This window comes from Elgaria multicarinata, chromosome 3 (assembly GCF_023053635.1).
Source record: "Elgaria multicarinata webbii isolate HBS135686 ecotype San Diego chromosome 3, rElgMul1.1.pri, whole genome shotgun sequence".
Classification (NCBI taxonomy): domain Eukaryota; kingdom Metazoa; phylum Chordata; class Lepidosauria; order Squamata; family Anguidae; genus Elgaria; species Elgaria multicarinata.
In genome coordinates, this window is record NC_086173.1 from 148,153,255 (window position 1) to 148,175,551 (window position 22,297).

General features: G+C 43.2%; 1 protein-coding gene and 1 long non-coding RNA gene across 5 annotated transcripts in view; both read left to right on the forward strand.

The window, feature by feature from the left end:
• LOC134395997 (killer cell lectin-like receptor subfamily F member 1) overlaps positions 1-22,297 on the forward strand; it is an 86,754-nt gene that overhangs the window by 38,303 nt on the left and 26,154 nt on the right. The gene's annotated exons all lie outside the window — the stretch shown is intronic.
• Positions 14,968-20,676, forward strand: LOC134396001 (uncharacterized). The gene is made up of 2 exons (XR_010025242.1): positions 14,968-15,156; positions 19,630-20,676. It is a non-coding gene; the product is annotated as an uncharacterized LOC134396001 (long non-coding RNA).

The window sequence follows — 22,297 nt, forward strand, 5'->3', positions numbered from 1 at the left end:
GATGGACTCCCCCATGTCCCCCACCCCACCCAGACCCAGTCAGACGCATTTGGCGTGAGCGCTCAGCCTTGCTGCCGAGATCGCACACTTTCCCTGCTGCGCCAATGGCGGCCGCTAGGGCCGGGCAAAGCTGGTAATAGGTCCAGGCCAGATAGGAAATGTAGGCCCCATTTCAAACTGCTCATTAAGTATTTTTTAATCAGTTCTAAATACGTATGAACTAGAACAATTTATAAAAGTAATAGCAAGCACTTTTATTCAAGCTCTATATAAGACATCACTTCTTCACATTCAGAAGTGCTTTACGTGCTTTTCTTTGAGCAAATTCATCAATAACAACCGAAAAATCAAGCAACTTTGCCCAGGGGGACTCGCAGCAGGCACCCTCAAAATCGTAGGTCCATACCAACTGGCCCACTGCCCCCCACCTCTGCCCAGCCCTGGCGGACGACATGAACACAGCGGGGGGAAGTTTGGAAGCAAGGATGGCTGGCTGCTGAGCACTCCCTTAGCCTCAAAAGAAGCTGAGACTCAGAAGTAGCTGGCATAGCCCAGCGAGCAGGGAGAGACAGTGGGGGTGACAGGGCGAGCGTCTGCTGAGTCAGACGCGGGTGAGTTCGCCCACCCCTGATGAATGGTCCAAAACCATTAGACTGATGAATTCAGCACAGTGCAATTTACAAGTATTTCACATGCATTCAAACTGTAGATTGGTCTTGTGCTGTGATTCTGAAGGATTGTGAGCTTTTAGACTTGGTTCACTAAAAAGTCGTTCCTGCAAAGCAGTGTGTGTGTGGGGGAGCACATGTATAGTAGTAGTATTATCGCAACAGGTAACATCCTATGAAACCATACTACAGCATCTCCACATTTCTGTACAATCCCATTGTGCTGGACAGGGAAACTGACATGCACATATATGTAAAGATTATGAATGCAAAACAATGGTTAGGAGGCGGGGAACAGGCGGAGGTGTGTGGGTTTGTTTGTTTTTTAACAAAAAATAGGTCATACCCCAAAGCAAGGCTTTAAACAGTTTTTGGAATACTAAGCAACCAGCAACCCATTGCACAGACGGAGAAACATGTCTGCAAAGTAGGGCAACCACAACCAGATTTTGTAAAAGGGGTGGGGAACCCATCACCATCAGATTGCATAAAAGCAATAGAATAAAATAAAATGCACGTCCAACCAGCCATGAGCATATTTTGTTTAAAGGGAAAAAAGGCCCAAGCAACCAGAACAGATTATTAAAAACGAAGCAAAATATAACCAAAAACCAGAAAGATTAAAATGGGGGCAGGGACCTAGCTCCAAAATAGGAAGTATTACTTGAATTCAGTGAGCTTGCATACCCCTGCCTGGTTCTGCTGATGTGCTCACACACACACACACACACTTTTTTTTATTAATGTAACACTCACTCATTGCCTCTAAAATGTAAACTCTGTTCATCATTGTGTAGCTGCTACTTCACATAAAATTGGAACAGAAAATGACCACTAGTTTGCTGCTCCTCTGCGCAGACATCATAGGCATGCGCAAGGGGTGTGCAGGGTGTGCCCAGGCATGCCCTAATGTCTCAAGCAATAAGTGCCAAACTGAGGGGGGCATTCAGTAAGGGATCCAGGGGAGGATCCAGACACCATGGTAATGGTCCTCCAGCTGCTCCACTTGTTTTGTTCTGTGTACTGTTGCTTTCTGTATTGTAATTATGTGACAAGGCCCTAACGTATGTTTACATAGAATCATAGAGTTGGAAGGGGCCTGTAAGGCCATCGAGTCCAACCCCTGCTCAATGGAGGAATCCACCTTAAAGCATCCCTGACAGATGACTGGGTGGGAGAACCCACAACCTCCCAGGTAACTGGATCACCATTGGCTATCACCGTTAATAGCAGGGAAAGAGCAAACTTCCTCAGGATTGCTGGGGGAGGTCAAAGCCTCTCTCTCTCCCCCCCCCCCCCTTTAGCAATGGCTGATTCTGCAGGGAAACATGGCACGTGGGAGGAGCCAGCTCAGCACATCCTGTTTCCCAGAAAAATGGCTGACAGAGTTGGTGGGGTTGAACCCTGGAATGGAAGGAGCACCAATGGCTCTCATGTTGCCCACCCGGCCTGGTCTAGACACAGCTGCCTGGCACTACGCTGGGCACTGCCGCCACTGGCTGCTGCTCTCGGACAAGCCTTCCAGGACCTACAGAGAAAGGAGGAGGCTTAGATCTTAGTTGAGCTTGTCCAGGGCGAGGCCCTCTCAAAACTGAAGCCAGCCCTGGGTGTGTCTCTCAACGAAGCGTCTGATGCTGAAAGATTCACTTGAAAAAATGCTCTCACGAGTTTCTTCTGCCATAATATCAGAAAGGATCGATCTACGCTGGACTATTTGTGAGCCAGAAAATCCAAGAGCAATTGGACATTCTTGCGCCGGATCCTCAAGCTGGCATGTATAAGAGGCCGTGATAGTGGGTACTCTTCCATAAGAGTAGTTTGTCCATGAAAACATTGAGACTTCTTCCCAACCAAGTAAATGTGCTTAGGATGCATGGGCATATCCTCCCCACATTATACTTCTATGGGAAAAGAAATGACACACTTGAGAATTCCATAGAGGTCTTGGTTGACATCATAGTTTAGTAACTTGTTCTAGATAGAAAAGTCTAGGAATAATACTCGCTATTTTCTGCTTTTGTATCTGCGCCTGTTGCTGTTTGCCATGCATTGTTTTCTTGATCACCCTGCTAAATAGGCAAAGAAATAGGATATAAAGCGAAGAAAGCCTTTTCTTTCTTTTATTTGAGTGTTGAAGAAGAAGGCCCCAGCTCTGATCCAGAGTAGCCTATGCTGGTTACTAGAGTGATTGCTGAAGAGAAGTTGCAAAGTCTGAATGTCTGGGAGAAGGCCAGGCATTCTTAGATAACCGAACTGTGCTGTCTCTTAGTAAATGCTTGCCAAAAGAACAAGAGAGACTGTATTTCCATGTACTTTCCACAGCTAGAAATTTCCTGTTAGAAAGCTGCCTACGTATGCAGCGCCTGAGAAGATAGTGTATAAATACCTAGCTACCTCCCTTGCAAGGTAGGCACATGTTTTGCAGCAATTAGCTCTTGTGCCCCTTTTTCTGCAGAATAAACGCTATTTGATCCATACTTCTTCTCTTCTCCTTCTTGTGTGCTGAATTGGACTTGGTACACCAGGGAATGAGCTGTTTTTGCAACAATACTATGGGCGTAGTCTCTCCATGTTATATATCACAGGAATTTATGATCACTCCAGGGTGTGAGTGTGAGTGATTTAAGGCTCTTCCAGTGATTTAAGGTTCTTCTTTATTGTGGGATGGCCGTACCTTTGTTGACTCATGTTTTGTTTTGTTGATGTGGGGAGGGTTTCCAGAAAACATCACCCTTACATAATCAGCCTGTGTTTTTCTATTGATTCCCCCATGTTTCCCCCCCCATTCATCTCTGTTTGATTGTTTCACCTCTAAAAGGAGGAAAGGAATTACAGCCTCCCACTTAAGTTCCCCTGTGACTGACAGGGGAACAACGCTACTGATACGGGAAGCAATATATAATCATCATGACTATCAGCTAATGATAGCTGAACTTCCATGGATTTGTTTACTCTCTTTATACATGCAAAGGGGGACAGGGACTATCACTCATATAGATGGTCTGTTTCACTTCTGGATCCGACATAAAACAGAAAAGCAACCAATCAAGAGTGCTGAGAGCCATCCATCTGGAAGTATCCTTCAATCCTACACATTTTTTTATGCTATTATTTATTCTGTTTATTAATTATTTATTCCGATTATTGTTCTTATTATTCCCAAATTGATATTCTCCAAAGTCACTTTGCAATGTGGCAAGCTATATAGCTGCCTTCCAGATATGTTGACTTCCTTTTTTAAAAAAGTCCAGTCATGCCAGTCACCACAGGCATGTTTCCTTCTGCTTATTGCATTTCCCCCTTAGTCACCATGACAAGAATTCATTTCCTCTAAATGAGCATCCTTCTTTTCTCCTATTTTGGTCAAGCCTTTGTGCTTTGGCGGCTGAGGAAGGTCGCTGATGCTTTTCCAGCAGTGGGCAAAGAAATGTGTTGGCAGACGAAGCCCACTCGCATCCACCTTATCTATCCCCTGAGTAGCCCCTCCTCAGCACTCCCCTTTCTTTCCTGTCCAGCCACTCCTCGCACTGGTGCATACTTCATGTGTTGCACCCAATGTTTGTCTTACTTGGACAAGCCCCATCGAAATGAATGGGACTTGACTCAGACGAATGTTTCATTCAAGCCTCTCCCTGCTCCACCCACCTCAGGAGTGCGTGAAGGGAGCCACTGGGCCAGCCCTCCTCATATTCACCCAAAACATTGTGGAATAGATGATGATGAAGCTGAACTTGAGGCACAGATAGGAGAAGTCAACCATAGCGAACCTGCCCCAAGTCTCCCACTACCATTGTCCACCATTGGTCGGGCTCTGCACCATGGCCCTGGCACCTCCTCCCTTTGTGGATGCTAAAAAGAGAAATCAACTCTGGTGCTTGATAAACGTGTTAAAAACTATTTTATTCTTTAAATCCAAAAATGCTCTGCTCAACGTTTCGGATGTATCGATACGTCCGAAACGTTGAGCAGAGCATTTTTGGATTTAAAGAATAAAATAGTTTTTAACACGTTTATCAAGCACCAGAGTTGAGTTCTCTTTTTAGCATCCACGCTTATTGATGCGGTTTTTTCCCTACATCGGCATACCTCCTCCCTTTGCGCAGTGCTGCTGCCGCCACTTGCGCTTCCTGTTGCCGCCGCTTCGCCTCTGCGACCATGCCTACCCCACCACATGCTCTCATGTTTGGCTGAGGATGCATGTCCTCCTCACTCTGCAGCTGAAAGGAGAAGAGGCTAATGGCAGGGAGTCAGTGCCAGCCAAGGAAGCAGCCAATAGATGTTCCCTGGTTTCACCTCCTTTAGGTCTTGTGTGACTTCCAGGATGAGGTGTCTGACATCTTGGAAGACATCAGACACCTCATCCCAGATAGTGTTGTGACAGGCAAGACTTCTGGGAGAGGCGGAGAAGCCAGCGAATGATAGCTTCCTAGTGCTCCATCCCACTGACTCCTGAGCCAGCATGATGGAGCACTAAACAGTCATGGCTCACTGGCTTCCTCTGGGATGAGGTCTGGGATGAGATGTCAGACACCTCATCCTGGAAGTCTCGCAAGGTGCAAGACTTTCAGCAAATCTGGGATGTCAGAAATACCCCAGACATTATTTTTTAAAACATTAAAAGTCTCCCCAGATCTCCGAGGAGAAAGCAAAAACTGGGATAAATCCGGGGAAAGCTGGGCATATGGTCACCCTAAGAACATCCCGTATTTGTTCATCACCACCAGAATTTCATGTATAAACAAAGTGTCCTGTGATTAAGTTATCTATCATCGTCTGGCAAAGTGTTTTGCAAATACATTTTTTAAAAAATGGGGCAGAGTGATGCCATATATGCTGTATATATGTACACATCATTTGAGGAAAGAAGGTGCATAATTTTTTTAATGTGGAGCTGTGGTGTTTATACAACACATGTATTTTGGCGCTCAATGATCAACCATTTTTGAGGGATTGCCATGTTTTGTAAATACTTGATTTTACCATTAAAAATCTTTCCCAAAACAGTGGTGGGGAGCTTCTTTCTGCCTGAGGACTGAATTCTATTTTTGGAGAAGCTCTCAGGGTATACATTCTAAGGGTGGCCAAAGACCAAATGTGCTGGGCTCAAAATACAAATATTAACACCATATTTTTTGCTTAAAGCTCATACTGCCAGAGCCTAAGTTTTAGAAGAGGCATTTCAACTTTTTAGAATCGGGGTGGGGGTGGGCTCCACAAAAGTCAGGAAACTACTTTGACTAAATTTTAGATATGGTTTGGGAGGGAGGGATTGACAGAAACAAACTTCAAAGTGGTCTTGATAAGCTGGAGTGCTGGGCTGAAAACAACAGAATGAAATTTAATAGGGATAAATGCCAAGTTCTACATCTAGGAAATAGAAACCCAATGCACAGTTACAAGATGGGGGACACTAGGCTCAGCAATACTACAAACGAGAAGGATCTTGGAATTGTTGTAGATCGCAAGCTGAATATGAGCCAACAGTGCAATATGGCTGCAAGAAAGGCAAATGCTATTTTGGGCTACGTTAATAGAAGTATAGCTTCCAAATCACGTGAGGTACTGGTTCCTCTCTATTCAGCCCTGGTTAGGCCTCATCTAAAGTATTGCATCCAGTTCTGGGCTCCACACTTCAAAGATGCAGACAAGCTGGAGCGTGTTCAGAGGAGGGCATCCAGGATGATCAGGGGTCTGGAAACAAAGCCCTATGAAGAGAGACTGAAAGAACTGGGCATGTTTAGCCTGGAGAAGAGAAGATTGAGGGGAGACATGATAGCAGTCTTCAAAAACTTAAAAGGTTGTCACACAGAGGAGGGCCAGGATCTCTTCTCAATCCTCCCAGAGTGCAGGACACGGAATAACGGGCTCAAGTTTCAAGAAGCCAGATTCCAGCTGGACATCAGGAAAAACTTTCTGACAGTTAGAGCAGTACGACAATGGAACCAGTTACCTAGGGAGGTTGTGGGCTCTCCCACACTAGAGGCATTCAAGAGGCAGCTGGACAACCATCTCTCATGGATGCTTTAGGGTGGATTCCGGCATTGAGCAGGGGGTTGGACTCGATGGCCTTGTAGGCCCCTTCCAACTCTACTATTTTTGTTCAATAGAAGTTTAATTTCAAATGGTTGAGAAAATAGGGAATAGACATTGTTCTACATGCTAGTTTTAGCATGCACTATTTTGTTTGCTTACACCTTTTAGTATCCCTTGTTCATTGCACATGAATAATAACCATAACTATTATGAAACAAAATCTATACCACTCTGTGGGTTGGATCCAGCTTCGATATTCCACCAGCGGAAGGATCCCACTGGCAGAATGGGTCTCTCAAGTTCTTTCTTCTCCCCTTACTGACCACCCCTCCCCTTGCACCCTGCAGATCTGCTCCAGAGGATGGTGAACTCCAACACATTTAGTCTGAGTTGTTTGCAAATAAGAACTTAAGAGCCAGGCTGGATGAGGACCAAGGCCTTTCTAGTCCAGCATTCTGTTTACCCGCAATGGCCAACTAGACGCGCCTCTTGGGAACAGGATATGAGGGCAATAATTTTCAGCTATGTTTGACCTTCATTTAGCCTTTATACAATCCCCACAAGTGACTGATTTATCATTGTTGCTGATTTATTCCTTCTGTCATTTCCATACTATCAGGAAAAGGAACAGGATCTCTCTCTCTCTCTCTCTCTCTTGTGTGTGTGTACACACACACACAAGAAGAGCCCTGCTGGATCAGACCAAGGGCCCATCTAGTCCACTATTCTGTCTGTGGGAAACCCACAGGGAGGACATGAGTGAAACAGCACCCTCCCACCCATGTTCCCCAGCAACTGGTGGACCTAGGCATACTGTTTCTGATTAGTGCATAGTACTCATTGATAACCTTCTCCAGGAATTTGTCCAGTCCCATTTTAAAGCTATTCAAAGTGGTGACCATACTACAGCTTGTGATTAAAAGAGAGAGAGAGAGAAAAGAGAAGAAAAACAATCCCAACCACCTCATAAGAACATAAGAGCCAAGCTAGGTCAGAACAAGGGTCTGTCTAGTCCAGGATTCTGTTCACACAGTGGCCATCCAGCTGCCCATGGCGAAACCCACAAGGAGGGCATGAGTGAAACAGCACCCTCTCGCCCATGTTCCCCAGCATCTGGTGTACATGGGCATACTGCCTCTGATACTAGAGGAAGCATAGAGGCAGTAGGTCTAGTAGCTATTCACAGCCTTTCCCTCCAGGAATTTGTCTAACCCCTTTTTAAAGCCATCCAAATTGGTGGCCATCACTACATCTTGCACTAGCGAACTGCATGCTTTGACTATGCGCTGTGTGAAGAAGTCCTTCCTTTTATCTGTCCTGAATCTCCCACCAATCAGCGTCATGGGATGACGCCATTGGGTTCTAGTATTATAAGAGAAGCAGAAAAATGCTTCCCTCTTCCCATTCTCCATGCTATGCATAATTTTATACACCTCTATCATGTCTCCCCTTGCTCCTCTTTTTCCTAGGCTAAAAAATTCTAGATGTAGTTTTTTGTCATAAGGGATTTTCCTTAGTCTCTTGATAATTTTAGTTTCCCTTTTCTGCACTTCTTCCAGCTCTACAGATCTTCTTCTTCTTCTTCTTCTTCTTCTTCTTCTTCTTCTTCTTCTTCTTCTTCTTCTTCGTGTGGTGACCCAAACTATAGACAGTACTCAAGTGTGGTCAAAGCATATGATCTTGACAGTTTTATTTTCAATTCCTTTCCAAATTGAGCCCAACATGGGATTTGCCTTTTTCAAAGCAATTCCACAGTGAGCCAACAATTTTATTGAATTCTCTACCACAACCCCAAGATCTCTTTCTTGGTCAGTTTTACTTCTAGCCCAGATCCCATCAGCTTATACTTAAAGTTGGGGGAGGGGGGGTTGTGCCAATGACGTGTTACGTTTTACATTGCAATTTTATTTTGCGGTTAGGCTGAGAGGATTATTTCAGTGTTTTATACTTCCATGTGAAGTAGACTATCCTGCTGCATTTGGCTATGTTTAACTAGCCAAGTAAATAATACGTGGCTCTCTTTATTGTTAAGACATCTGTTTTACAGGCACAGCTGTTTTACTTGCAGATCTATTGAAGTTGCAATAATGTAACTACAGTTGTATTTGCTCAGGTCTTTAAAGACACAGAGCACCTCTAAATTAGGGGGAAATAGTGCTGCCTTATCAGGGATGCTCTTTTGCACGATTGTAATGAGCTCCACTAAACAGGTGGACTGGGGCGACCATGTCGTTTGAATTGCCAACCACATGGTTTGTAATTGAAAACTTCCCCTCCTTTTGGTGCTCATGGCGTTGAATGGGAAGGCACCATCTAGCAGCTGCTTTATAGCGTAACTTCGACTTTAGACGTTGGGAAAACCCACACTATTTCAAAAGGACCAGAATTTCTCGAGGGTTTTTTAGAGCAAGATTTCCGGAGGAAGGCATGCGAAACATCCTGGAATTGACCCACAAACCTCTGTGAGTAGCCAGTCATGAGCATGTCATATATCGCTGGTGCAGAGAGTCTCAAAGGTATGAAAACAGGAAAGAATGAAAAAGGACATAAGAGCCATGCTAGATCAGACCAAGGACCTATCAAGTCCAGCATTTTGTTCACACAGTGGCTAACCAGCTGTTGACTAGGTCCCCACAAGCAGGACATGAGTGCAACAGCACCCTCCCAGCCATGTTCCCCAGCACCTGGTGTACATAGGCATACTGCCACTGATACTGAAGGTTGCACATAGCCATCAGGACTAGTAGGCATTGAAAGCCTTCCCCTCCATGGACTTATCTAAAGCCATCCATTGGTGGCCATCATCTTGTGGTAGTGAATTCCATAATTTAACTATGTGCTGTGTGAAGAAATCCTCCTTTTTTCTGTCCTGAATATCCAACGAATCTGCTCCATGGGACGATGCTGGGTTCTAGTATTATGAGAGAGGGAGAAAATGTCTCCCTATCCATGTTCTGCATACAATGCATAATTCTGTATAGCTCTATCATGTTTCCCTTTACTCGCCTTTTATCCAAGTCAACAATCCCAGCTGTTGTAACCTTCCCCCATAGGGGAGATGCTCCAGCTTCTTGATGATTTTAGTTGCCCTCCTTTGCACTGAACACAGACACCCCAGACCCACCAGTACTCAAAGAGAATATGAAAGGATAAATGATAGGCTTATATTGCAGCCCTTTACATATCTTCTCAGAAGTAAACCTCATTGAGTTCAATGGAACTTATTCCCAGGTAAGTGTTTATAGGCCGAATTGCAGCCATCCTCAACCTAGTATTCTCCAGATGCTTTGGACTAAACTCTTATCAGCCTTAGCCAGCATAGACAAGGGCTAGGGATTATGGGAAATGTAGTCCAAAACATCTGAAGGGCATCAGGTTAGGAAACACTGCCTTATGGCGTTCTCAGGTATAAGGCAACCTTCACTTAAAACTGGAACAGTGGAAGGAATGCTGATTAATGTAGCAGACAGGGTGGGGAGCTAATTTTGTAAATTTTTTAGATAATACAGAGAAGAAAGCTGGGCTCTAGGAGTAGAGATAAGCTTTACTTTGAGAACACTCCATTTCTAGAGAAGTGGGTGTGTTTCGAGAGATATAATATGACTATCTTATTTCTTCACCCATTTATTTATTCAGATGCAAGAAGTTAAGAAATTTAACACTTTATCATTTCTGTATCAGAGAACTAGTTTCTGAGAAACCAAGGAGGTAACACATGACTCTCCCTCCCCCCACTCAACTATTTTGGAGTAGGGGAATATATGTTTTCTATGCGTCACTTCCCAAAAGTAGAGATGGGGTAGGAATTCATTTGTTTTCCATAAAGCAGCAGTTTCTGCAGCTGAAACTCTCCCCAAGGCCTGAGTTCGATCCCAGCGGAAGCTGGTTTCAGGCAGCCGGCTCAGGTCAACTCAGCCTTCCATCCTCCCGAGGTCGGTAAAATGAGTACCCAGTTAGCTGGGGGAAAGGCAATCACGGCCGGGGAAGGCAACGGCAAACCACCCCACTATAAGGCCTGCCAAGAAAATGTCAGCGAAAGCTGGCGTCCCTCCAAGAGTCAGTAATGACTCAGTGCTTGCACGAGAGGTTCCTTTCCTTTCCCAAAGCAATATGCAATTTTTTTATTTATTACATTTATATGTATGCTTTTATCTGTACAACGCTCTGTGATCTTAATAATATAGGGCGGGATATAAATGTTTTAAATATATAAATAAATATCCCGCCTTTTTCCCTCCAAGGAACCCAAGGTAGCATACATAATCCTCCTCTTCATTTTATCCTCACCACAATCACTCTGTGAGATAGGTTGGGCTGAGAGGCCCAAAGTCACCCAGTGGGTTTCCATGGCTGAGTGGGGACTAGAACCCGGATCTCCCAACTCCCAGTCCAACACTTTAGCCATTACACCACACTGGTGTAGTGAGTTATCCTTCAAAATTTGCACCTCTCTGAATGTTGCAATGGGGATCTTCTGTCAAAACAAGCATACAAAAATGTGCATAGGAAAGCACATACAAAATGTGTGTATTTGTGGAAATAATGTTTTAAAATGAATTATATTAGGACAATTTCTTGCAAAAAAAATGTATATATATTAGGCAAAATTGTGTTCAAAAAAGCATGGGAATTTTCATGTGAATTTTCATGTGATTTTTTTTTAAAAAAATCCTCAAGATTCAGGACAAACTGGTTACAAAAGTGAGATATTGAGAGAAACGAAACTGATAGAAGGGGGAAGGGTCAATGTGACTGTTCAGTCAGCACACTAAGCCACAGAGATTAAACATTTTGAGCTAAACATTATGGCTCAGAGTCTCAAGGGAACTATAACTTAGTATGCCATGTGAATCATTCCTGACCATGGTGGTTCCATAACCATGATTTAAACACACTCACTAACCATTTGCTGCAAAAGGGTTAGCAGTCTAACCATGGGTTAGTGTGTTGACTGAACAAGCCCAATGAGTTGCATACAACCCACCAGAAACCAAGTTAAAAACTAAAAACATCATTGGCTAAACGGAGCAAAAAATATCTGTACTCAAATAGGATCAGATAACATTAAAAGCACACCTAATAATTTACGTTTGCACAGATTGAAAAGGAAGGGGCGAGAAGTGAAGAAGTTCCAGACGCCTCCGAATACCATGGCTGAGAAGCCAGGGCTTTCCCCCACCTCTTTATAAATGAATGTTAGCAATAAAAAAGTTTTTCCCCTATGGTATAACTGATGATTCAGAATAGAAAGAGTTTCCCCCCACTTTGTGTAAAGACATGGTGTATTTTTGGTTCATAGGAAACTATCGGGTTAGTTTCTGTATGACCGAACTAGGCTAGTCTCTATTCCAGATTCAGCTCAGATGGTAACCACTGAAACCTCTGAATGCTGTCAGAACAAGAAGAGCTGCCACAAGGCAACCTTAAAGCATGTAAGGTGTAAAGGAACCCTGATCAAGACTGCAAAAGTAACTGGAACTAACATGACAGATAAAGCTATTTGGAACTCAGGAAGCTGTGCTGTCCCACATCAGACCGCCTAGCTCAGTATTTGTCTGCTCTGACAGGGACCAGCTTTCAAGGGCTTCAGACTGGAGTCTTTCCCAGGCCTACTTGAAGATGCAGGAGTTGGACCTTGGACCTTCCGCGTACAAATTATGGGTTCTGCTACTGAACCACAGTCTTCCCCTGATGGGCCAAAAATATTCTCATGCACTGGGAGAGTGGAAATTGCAGGCATCAAGACTTGAAGACAATGCACATTGGAGAGTTTTTTTTTTAATCTTCCACTTTCCAGTTAACCAAAGTACCCCCTGGATTTTCCCAGAATGCTCTCTGTTCTACTAGTCCAGTAGAAGACGTTACATGGACTTGCAATGCACTGGCTTGAAACCAGAGCCTTCTGGAATCCTGGCTGGGATGAAGGAAAAGATCCATCATGAATACAACAGCTACTTGATTCACATGCTGTAACACCAAAAGTACAGTGACTGAGGGCATAACAACATGCAGGGCTGGCATCTAGGACAGGCAAGGTTGAGTACCAGCTGAGGAACAACACCCTAGCAGAGCCCACTGACAAAAGGCCCCTGGAGTTCTTCTTCCTCTTCACCATCACCCCCTGCTTGTTCTCCTTCCTCTCGTCCTTGCCCAGGTGATGGTGGTTGTGAGAAGAAATGCATCGGATGCCCCCTGCCTATTAGCTCACTGGCTCTCTGCCTATCAAGTGTCAAGCAAGCCAATGGTAGCTGTAAGGAGAAAGAGGATGAGAAGTGCTAGTAGCTTGAGGCAGTGGCAGCAGGAAAGTAGACTCACTACGGGAAGGAGTTCATTAAGGGTGTGTTGCCCAAGGGCCCTCCAACATCTGGAATCAGCACTGACTTGCATGTCCCACTGTGTCTTTAAGGTGCAGCTGCTGCTTTTCCTGAATAAATCAGGGCTAAGACCAAGGGGATGCAATTTGCAGTGGAGAAGGTTTGCACTGGAGGTGGATGAATAAACCTTCTCTCACTCATTGGCTTCCCCCCAAATATTTCCCCTTTTTAGCTGATTCCATAGAATTATAGAATAGTAGAGTTGGAAGGGGCCTGTAAGGCCATCAAGTCCAACCCCAGCCTCTAGCGTGAGAGAGCCTACGGCCTCCCTCGGTAATTGCTTCCATCATCGTACCGCTCTAACACTCAGGACGTTTTTCCTGATGTCCAGCCAGAATCTGGCTTCCTGTACCTTGAGCCCATTATTCCGCGTCCTGCACTATGGGATGATCAAGAAGAGATCCTGGCCCTCCTCTGTGTGACAAGTCCTTGAAAAGTGCTATCATGGCTCCCCTCAATCTTCTCTTCTCCAGACTAAACATGCCCAGTTCTTTCAGTCTCTCCTCAGAGGGCTTTGTTTCCAGACCCCTGATCACCCTGGTTGCCCTCTCCTCTGAGAGCATCCTCTGTCTGCATCGTTCTTGAAATGTGGTGCCCAGAACTGGACACAATACTAAAGATGAGGCCTCACCATTGCTTAACAGAGGGGAACCAGTACCTCACTCAATTTGGAAGCTGTAATTCTATTGATACAGCCCAAAATAGCATTTGCTTTTTGCTTTGCTTTTTGCAGCCACATCACACTGTTGCCTCAATCTTCAGATTAATTTCCGTTGCAGTTTCTGTTATTGGACCTGGGATGGGGAAAGAGAAACTGCTAATAGAGAAGTTTGCAGGGAGGGAAACATCTGCTTACAAAATGGTTTGCTGACTTCCTCCTGCCGGATTTGCAAGAGGGAGGCAACTTTAAACTTCAACATGTTACTGGAAACAGGTTCTTCCAATGTGCATAAATGGGGAGCAGCATCCAATCTCAAAACTGTGGGGAATCCCGTGGGAAGTGCAGATGTGAAGCTCAACCAAGTTGGCTTGCATGCAACAGTCATACAAGCTTCCCTGCCCTGGCAGGTCTGGCAGGAAGGAAATTGCAACCAGGCTGAACATGTCAGGGCTTTGGATAGAAGCATCATAGCCCAATGGTGGAGCACATGCTTCGAATGCAGATGGTCTCAGCTCCAATCATTGGCATCTCCTAGCGTGACCATATGAAAAGGAGGACAGGGCTCCTGTATCTTTAACAGTTGTATAGACAAGGGAATTTCAGCAGGTATCATTTGTATATATGGAGAACCTGGTGAAATTCCCTCACAGTTAAAGGTGCAGGAGCTATACTAGAGTGACCAAATTTAAAAGAGGGCAGGGCACCTGCAGCTTTCAATGTTGTGATGAAAAGGAAATTTCAACAGGTGCTGCATGCATCCAAATGACCCCTGCTGAAATTCCTTTTTCAATACAACTGTTAAAGATACAGGAGCCCTGTCCTCCTTTTCATATGGTGACCCTACATCTCCTGTTTTCTCAGGTGGTTTGCATTGGAGAGATGCTGCCTGTTGGTATAGATTATACTGGCCTTAACGGATCAACGGTTTGGTTTGAGATACGGTAGGGTGACCATATGAAAAGGAGGATAGGGCTCCTGTATCTTTAACAGTTGCCCTGCCCTCTTTTAAATCTGGTCACTCTAGTATAATTCCTGCAGCTTTAACTGTTGTGATGAAGAGAGAATTTCACCAAGTTCTCCATATATACAAATGACACCTGATGAAATTCCCTTTTCTATGCAACTGTTAAAGATACAGGAGCCCTGTCCTCCTTTTCATATGGTCACCCTAGATAAGGCAACTTACTAAAAAAATAATCATATTAAAATTTTAAAGAAACATTAAATTCATTTTAGAAAACTACAATAATTTTATCAATTCATATACTTGTTTAATTGTAAGAGTTCTGTGGCACCTCAAATGTATTTCCTTCACAACCTTTTGACGGCTAAAAGACCAATATAACATTGGACAGATAAATACTCACCTCCTATATTGCGATGGATTGAGGACCTTACAATGATTTCAACATTTGAACAGGTGAATATATCATAGAATCATAGAATAGTAGAGTTGGAAGGGGCCTACAAGGCCATTGCATCCAACCCCCTGCTCATTGCAGGAATCCACCTAAAATGGATAATTATTTTGAGATTTGGTCCACTATCATTGAAGCTTATGTAGAATTGTTAGAAAGTTGTGTTTTCATATATGTGTATTTCATATGTATTCATTCCTAAAAATACATACAAATGTATAGGTTTATATTAAAAGAAAAGGCAAACACGTGTTTCCTGTGGCATGAGTTTTCATAAACACATTATCTCTGGCAGGAAGTGGAGCTACAATTTGGCGGATGTAGATAGATGATCTCTGTAGCATAACAAATGGGGGGAAAACATACTAACCACATGCAAAGCACAAATATTGACAAAGGCAGGGTCAGGAGGACAAGGCTCCTGCAGCTTTAACTGTTGTGATGAAGAGGAATTTCACCAGGTGCTTCATGCATACAAATGACACCTGCTGAAATTCCCTTTTGTGTACAACTGTTAAAGATACAGGAGCCGTGTCCTCCTCTCTATATGATCACCCTACACTCAGTGCCTCAATCTTCTGCAGAGTGTGGCATTTCCTTGCATAAAAATAACCTTACAAGATCTTTTAAGGGACAAATCATGTAGTATACACAAACGTATGTAACACTGCCCAAAATAAATGTTTTTCGTTAAGCAAAGCAGGTATGGAAGGCTATAATTTTAAGCAAATAAACTGTGAGGAGAGGGGAGCAGGGGGAGATCAACAGATGCATAACACATTTCTGTTCCAAATCACCTTTCAAGGCTTTTACAAATGAGGGTAAACAACACACACCTGAAACTCCACAGGATGGTAGGGGAGGTGATTTTAACTCCTTTAGCTCTTGCTACAGCTATATATGTGTGAGATGAGTAATTGCTCCCTGCTCCATCCAACTAGTTTTTGTTCTGTAGTGTCTTTTATTTATTGGTGTTTGGAAACAATAAAAAAGATTAAACCCACTAGCTTGTTTCCCAAACTTAAACGGGTGTATCTGAGATTCACCAGATGAAGAGAGAATGCAGCAGCTTTAAAGGACAGACCCCACTAAGTGATAGATTTACCATTCTTTACCAAGTATTTTGGGCTTCAATAATTGAAGTATATGGGTAGCCAGATAAGATAATTGTCTTATCAAAGAATACCTTTTTATTGCTCAAACAGGCTAAGGGAATAACAAACTTTAGCTAAAATGAGGTAAATTTATTTATTACACTTATATACCCCTCCCCCATAGCCAGAGCTCTCTGGGAGGTTTACAGGAATTCTAAAATTGAGATAAAAACAAGTATACAAAATTTAAAATTTTGAAACACAGAACATACACACATAAAGCAAGCGTCCCTAAATACACATTGTCATAATCACTAAAAGTACAATTTACGTATTGATAACATAGCAAAACATAGGTTCTTCTCAATATAACAGTCGATATCAAAGGTTCATATTTATCTTAATGAAGGTCATGGTGGGCGAATCTAGCCTAGGAATGTCTAATAGGTTTCTCATCCTCTCAGGATCTCTCTCTCTCAAACTGATAAAACCCTGGCCTTTTCTAATTTTTATGATGCCAATGACGTCATCCTTAATTTTGGACCTGGTCATGCTACTACTCCCATCATTCTCAATGTAGCCAGGTCTGCCACTGATACCAATAACACCCAGATGGAGGTATCCCTGCTAAGTTAAGCTACGTGCTATTTCCAGCACTTGACCGACCCATTCGTGGAAGCCTCCGTCCATTTCTAAGAATATATTCTACTAGCTGATATGCCCAGCGTTGCTCGGGTCTGTGAATAATATTTATAGCATTTATTTGATAAATAATAAAAAAATCTGCAACTTATTCATCTTTAGGTTGGTTGTTTTTTAGTTTGGTTGAGTTAGTAAATAGTTTTGTTAGAATAAATGGAAAATTGGTTAATAAGAACTGGCTTTTAAATTAGAGCTTTGTGATAAACCACACTTTTTGTTTTACCTGAAATGCCTACACCTCCCATCATGCCTTGGCCAGAGCATGATGGGAGGCATGATGGGAGTTGTAGGCATAAACCTAGGTTTTTATTAAATTCTTTAAAAAATACTTTAAACCTCCAAAATTCATGTTTTTAGATTTTTTCTGATCTATGTACATAAAGACCTCTCCGGGTGAACAGTATTAAGGCAGTACCATATGTGGAAGTGGGTAAACATTTCAGGAAATATGTGACACACACATAATTTCCACTTTATAGGTAGAGATTACTGATAGTTATTACTCACAACACTCCCACCTACAAGATACCACAAATTCTTATCAATTCTATGTGCTACAGTGAATATCCCACTACTGGTGTATTTTTATCTCCTCTACAGGTGATTTGATAGGTTATTTTATCTCCTTTATCTCTTGGCTAGACATATATAGGTGTGGTTTTATTTGTTTTGGGGTTTTTTCATCTAGCGTTGAACAAGTACTGGCTTCCAAGAATTATCCTCTCTTTCTGCAAGCAAATATTACATCACTCTTAGTTACCTTATAATGCATACATGCAGATCTAGTCATACCTACAAGATAGAAAAAAATCTTATTAATTTTATCCACTACAATGCGTATTCTACTACAGATGTGGTTTTGGAAAGTTCTTCCATCTGGCAGCTCATGCTGCAAATATGCATGGCGGGATCCGGTGAGCAGAATGTGAACAGGATGCGTTGGAGTTTGCCCATCCTTAACTATATTTGCATTTCCCTTCTGTAGGCAGGAGAACAAAGGACTATTTGTGGCTACCAAATTTCAAATTACATGTCACATGCAAACAGTCGGGCAAGAACCCAATAGATCATTTGGACCAGAAAACCCACATTAGGGTAGGGAAAGGGAGACTGGGGGGTGCTTCTGGGTGGAGGACTCCAGTGCTACCAATCAGAAGGCACGGAAACAGTGAACTGAGTAAGGCTTTAAATGACAAGATTTCAGACATGCAATATCTTTATTTTCATTTTGCCACTGCCAAATTCATGGAGAATGAGTTTATTAAAGTCTAGTAGCCAAGATAGTCAAATGGCGGAATAGCTCTGAATTATGGAGATGTTAGAGGAGAGACAATAAGACATTCACTGCATCTGAGCTTCCAGAGACTTCTCAAGTGAGCAGAGCTGGAAATGTTTTGACTGGACATTTCATCACATGAGCCTCCAACCGTAGTGTGGAGTGGTATAGCCCAGGCATGTGTTGAACAGCAGAGCATTAAATAACTGTGAATACCAGCAGCTGCATATTCACAGTAGAAAAATGGACATTGTCATCATATCTTGCTTTCGAATTGCTACTAGCTAGGGTGACCATATGACCGGATTTGGCAAATCCGGGAGGGGAAATCCAGATTTTTTTCAAAGAGCAGATCTAATGGGAATTAACAAAATGCTTATAACTCCGTCATTTTTAAGCTAAAGGCATGAAACTTGGCACAATGGTAGCTCTTAGGAAGGGCTTTAGTCATACCAAATTTGAAACAGATCCGTTCATCCATTGATTTTTTAGGATTTTTTTAAAAATTGAGGTTTTAACATTATTATTTTTTAAATTGTCATTTTTAAAGATAAAGAGATGAAACTTTGCACCATGAAAGGATTTAGGTAGAACTTTAGCCACACCAAATTTGAAACAGATTCGTTCATCCATTGATTTTTTAGGAATTTTTAAAACATTGAGGTTTTAAAATTATTTTTTAAATCATCATTTTTAAAGATAAAGAGATGAAACTTTGTACCATGATAGGATTTAGGTAGAGCTTTAGCCACACCAAATTTGAAGCAGATCCGTTCATCCATTGATTTTTTAGGATTTTTTTAAAAAATGAGGTTTTAAAATTATTATTTTTTAAACTGTCATTTTTAAAGATAAAGAGCTGAAAGTTGGCACCGTGATAGCTTTTAGGTAGAGCTTTAGCCATACCAAATTTGAAACTGATCTGGGGCCAGTAGCAAACCCTGTTAACAACAACAGCAGCTTACAATGAATGAAGATACAGTCAGAAAAGATATTTGAGGGAAGAGGAGAATGTAACACACAGAGTATAGCAAAAGCTTCAAAGTACAGCAAAACCTACAAAAGTAGGAGTGAGTGAAGTTAATTTCAGATACATTGAATCTCTCACTTGTTCTTTATTTCAGTGATTTTAACATTAAGATGTTATGTAGAACAGATTTGTCTTAAATGTGTGCTGTAAAATCAGACATGTGGCCAAGGCTACGTTCGGGTGGGCACGCCCCCTTGGTGCTGGACACGCCCCCTTGGGGGAGACCATGTTGTCCTCCTTTTTGGTTTCCAAAATATGGTCACCCTACTACTGGCGCCACTGCGTCTCCTCCCATTTCCCTTCCCTCCCTTTCTTGTATTGTCTGCTGCCCTTCCTGTGTATGTTATTTTCATTAGATTCCTTATTTTCACAGCTCTCTCGGGACAGAAGTCAACAAAGCTATTCATTGCTTTGTCCATTCATGAGAACACTCCTTGTGGGTCAAAAGATCTCCAGCTGCAGCCATCCATGGCTTTGCGATTATCCAGTACTCTCCCACGAATATAGTGCAGTAAGGATGAGGTGCCCTGGCAATAACAAGGATGAGATTTGCTTTTCCTCCTGAGCTCTCAGCTATGGAGGCTGACCAAAATCAGTGGGCTGATCCAGATTTATTCCTTTTGGCGTGGTTAGGACATAAGGCAAAAGGTTTAAATTAATGGGAGACAGAATTAGATCAAGCGTGAGGAAGAACTGGGAGTTCCTTCTTAGGGACATCTGCTTCCTAGGGAAAAGTTGAGTGCCTGGCCTGGCCTGATCCCATGGGTGATCACTTATTATTATTTCATTTCATTATTGCCCCCATAGCCGAAGGTCTCTGGGATAATCTCAATACTATCTCAATAGGATTTTTATTCCATAACGCTCCGTGGTGAATAACCAAAACCAATCCTTCAGCTCATTTCAGCCTGTCAGAATGCTACTCACACCAGGCCGTTGTGAGTTTTCAACACATCTGCATGAAGGTTAGACTAATCTGGGAGATTACAGGGGAATTTTGCTAGGCATATGATGAGCTGGTATGAGGCAACTAATAATCTGGCTCATCATGAGGAAGGATTGTTAGCATAAGCACTTCCATTTTCTAAAGGAAGCTGTAAAGTATCCATTACACACCAGGCGAAATGTCACATACCAAGGGCGTCTTCAAGGGTGTCTTCTTGAAACTGTCTTATCTAACTAAAACAATAGCTTCTCGGCTCCAGGCAGAAAGTTAACTTGCAGTAACTTACTGTTACAAAGGGATTGTTTTGCACAAGATAAGAAAGCTCTGGTGTTACGTTCTGATTGGTTAATATTGCTATGGGGCACTGCCCCTTTCAGGCTTGAAAAGCTGTGCTGAATTTCCAATTCTCTGTCTGACTGTTGCTTTCAAACTCTCAGATCGTGATTATAATCAATAAAGCGCTTTTGAACCCTCTGTCGCTGGAAAGTGTGGAGTCGTTCTTAGGGGCTGAATTGGATCTCGTTCCTAAGGGCAAAGAACTTGTCTAACAGGATGGGCAGCCAGGATCCTGTGGGAGGCTGTGCACCAAGAAGCCAACAAGAGAAGAATGAAGCATCTTGAATGCAGAGCTGCAGGGTGGCACCGCAATGGAGGAAATTATTATTATTATTATTATTAGCATTTATATCCCAACTTTTTTCCTCCAAGGAACCCAAGGTGGCATACATAATCTTCCTCCTCTCTATTTTATCCTCACAACAACAACCCTGTGAGGTAGGTTTGGCTGAGAATCTGTGACTGGTCCAAAGTCACCCAGTGGGTTTCCATGGCCGAGTGGGTTTCCATGGCCAACTAGAAACCGGATCTCCTGACTCCCAGTCCAACACTTTAGCCACTACACCACACTGGCTCTCTGAAAATAAATTTCACAATTTACAGGAAGTACACAAGTTACAGAGGCTCCAGAAATTGTGCAATTACCCTGTTGTGTCAATGGCAGCTGCCATTGATAAAGGAGGAGAAGTGTGCAATTTTGATGCATGAGTGGGCAGCTGCTGAATATTTGTCAGGGCCTTACAAGTGCTCAAGCGGGGATCCGGACTTGTACCAGGAAGGCCCAACTGGGTGCGGGGGTTAATGTGGGAGGTCTGCCAGACTCCAGGACCCAGTGGAGCAGTTGAGCCCATTATTCTGTGATCTGCACTCTGGGAGGATCGAGAAGAGATCCTGGCCCTCCTCTGTGTGACAACCTTTTAAGTATTTGAAGAGTGCTATCATGTCTCCCCTCAATCTTCTCTTCTCCAGGCTAAACATGCCCAGTTCTTTCAGTCTCTCTTCATAGGGCTTTGTTTCCAGACCCCTGCTCTCCTCTGAATAGCTCTATGTCCACAAACTAGAGCAGCTCTAAAGAGCCATTTCTGGTATTTTGCGGCAATAGAGCTATAGAATCTCCCCGCAATCTTCCTTTAAATTGCAGCTCAGCTCTGAAGAGGACACATGTGAAGGTAAGGCCTGGTGATGGTGGTGTGGCAGCAGTTTTGGGTTTGTGGGGAGTCAGGGAGGGAAGGACGGAAGGAGCAGGAGCGTGCATGTAGGGAGTTGGGAGTCCAATGGACTCCTGGTCGGCTTTCACCTGGCATTCCTGGGTGGCCTGTCACACGGCCGTCACCCAAGAACTCAGCAAGGGCCTCACTGCCTCGGGGGTGGGGGGAATCTCGCCTCAGCTTCAGTTCCAAGGCAAGATGGACAAGCCCCAAGGTGGCCTGAGATGAATCAGGGCCATTTTGGAGCCCCTGAAACAGCCTCCCAGGCAAGGTGGGGGAGGCTGTGCACGGCCCTAAAATTCTCTGAAAAAATGTCAAACGGTCATAGCAAGAATAATTCCCTTCTGTTTATCTAAACGGGAAAGGAGAAAATGAAACCTTTAAAGCGAGTTCAGTGAAAAGCACCCATTTCCAGTCTTTCTGGGGAATGTTGGTGTGCTAAGCATGCATTAAAGACTGCCATCTAGTGGAGGATTCATGTTGTTGTTTATTCGTTCAGTCGCTTCTGACTCTGCGTGACTTCATGGACCAGTCCACGCCAGTATGGACCA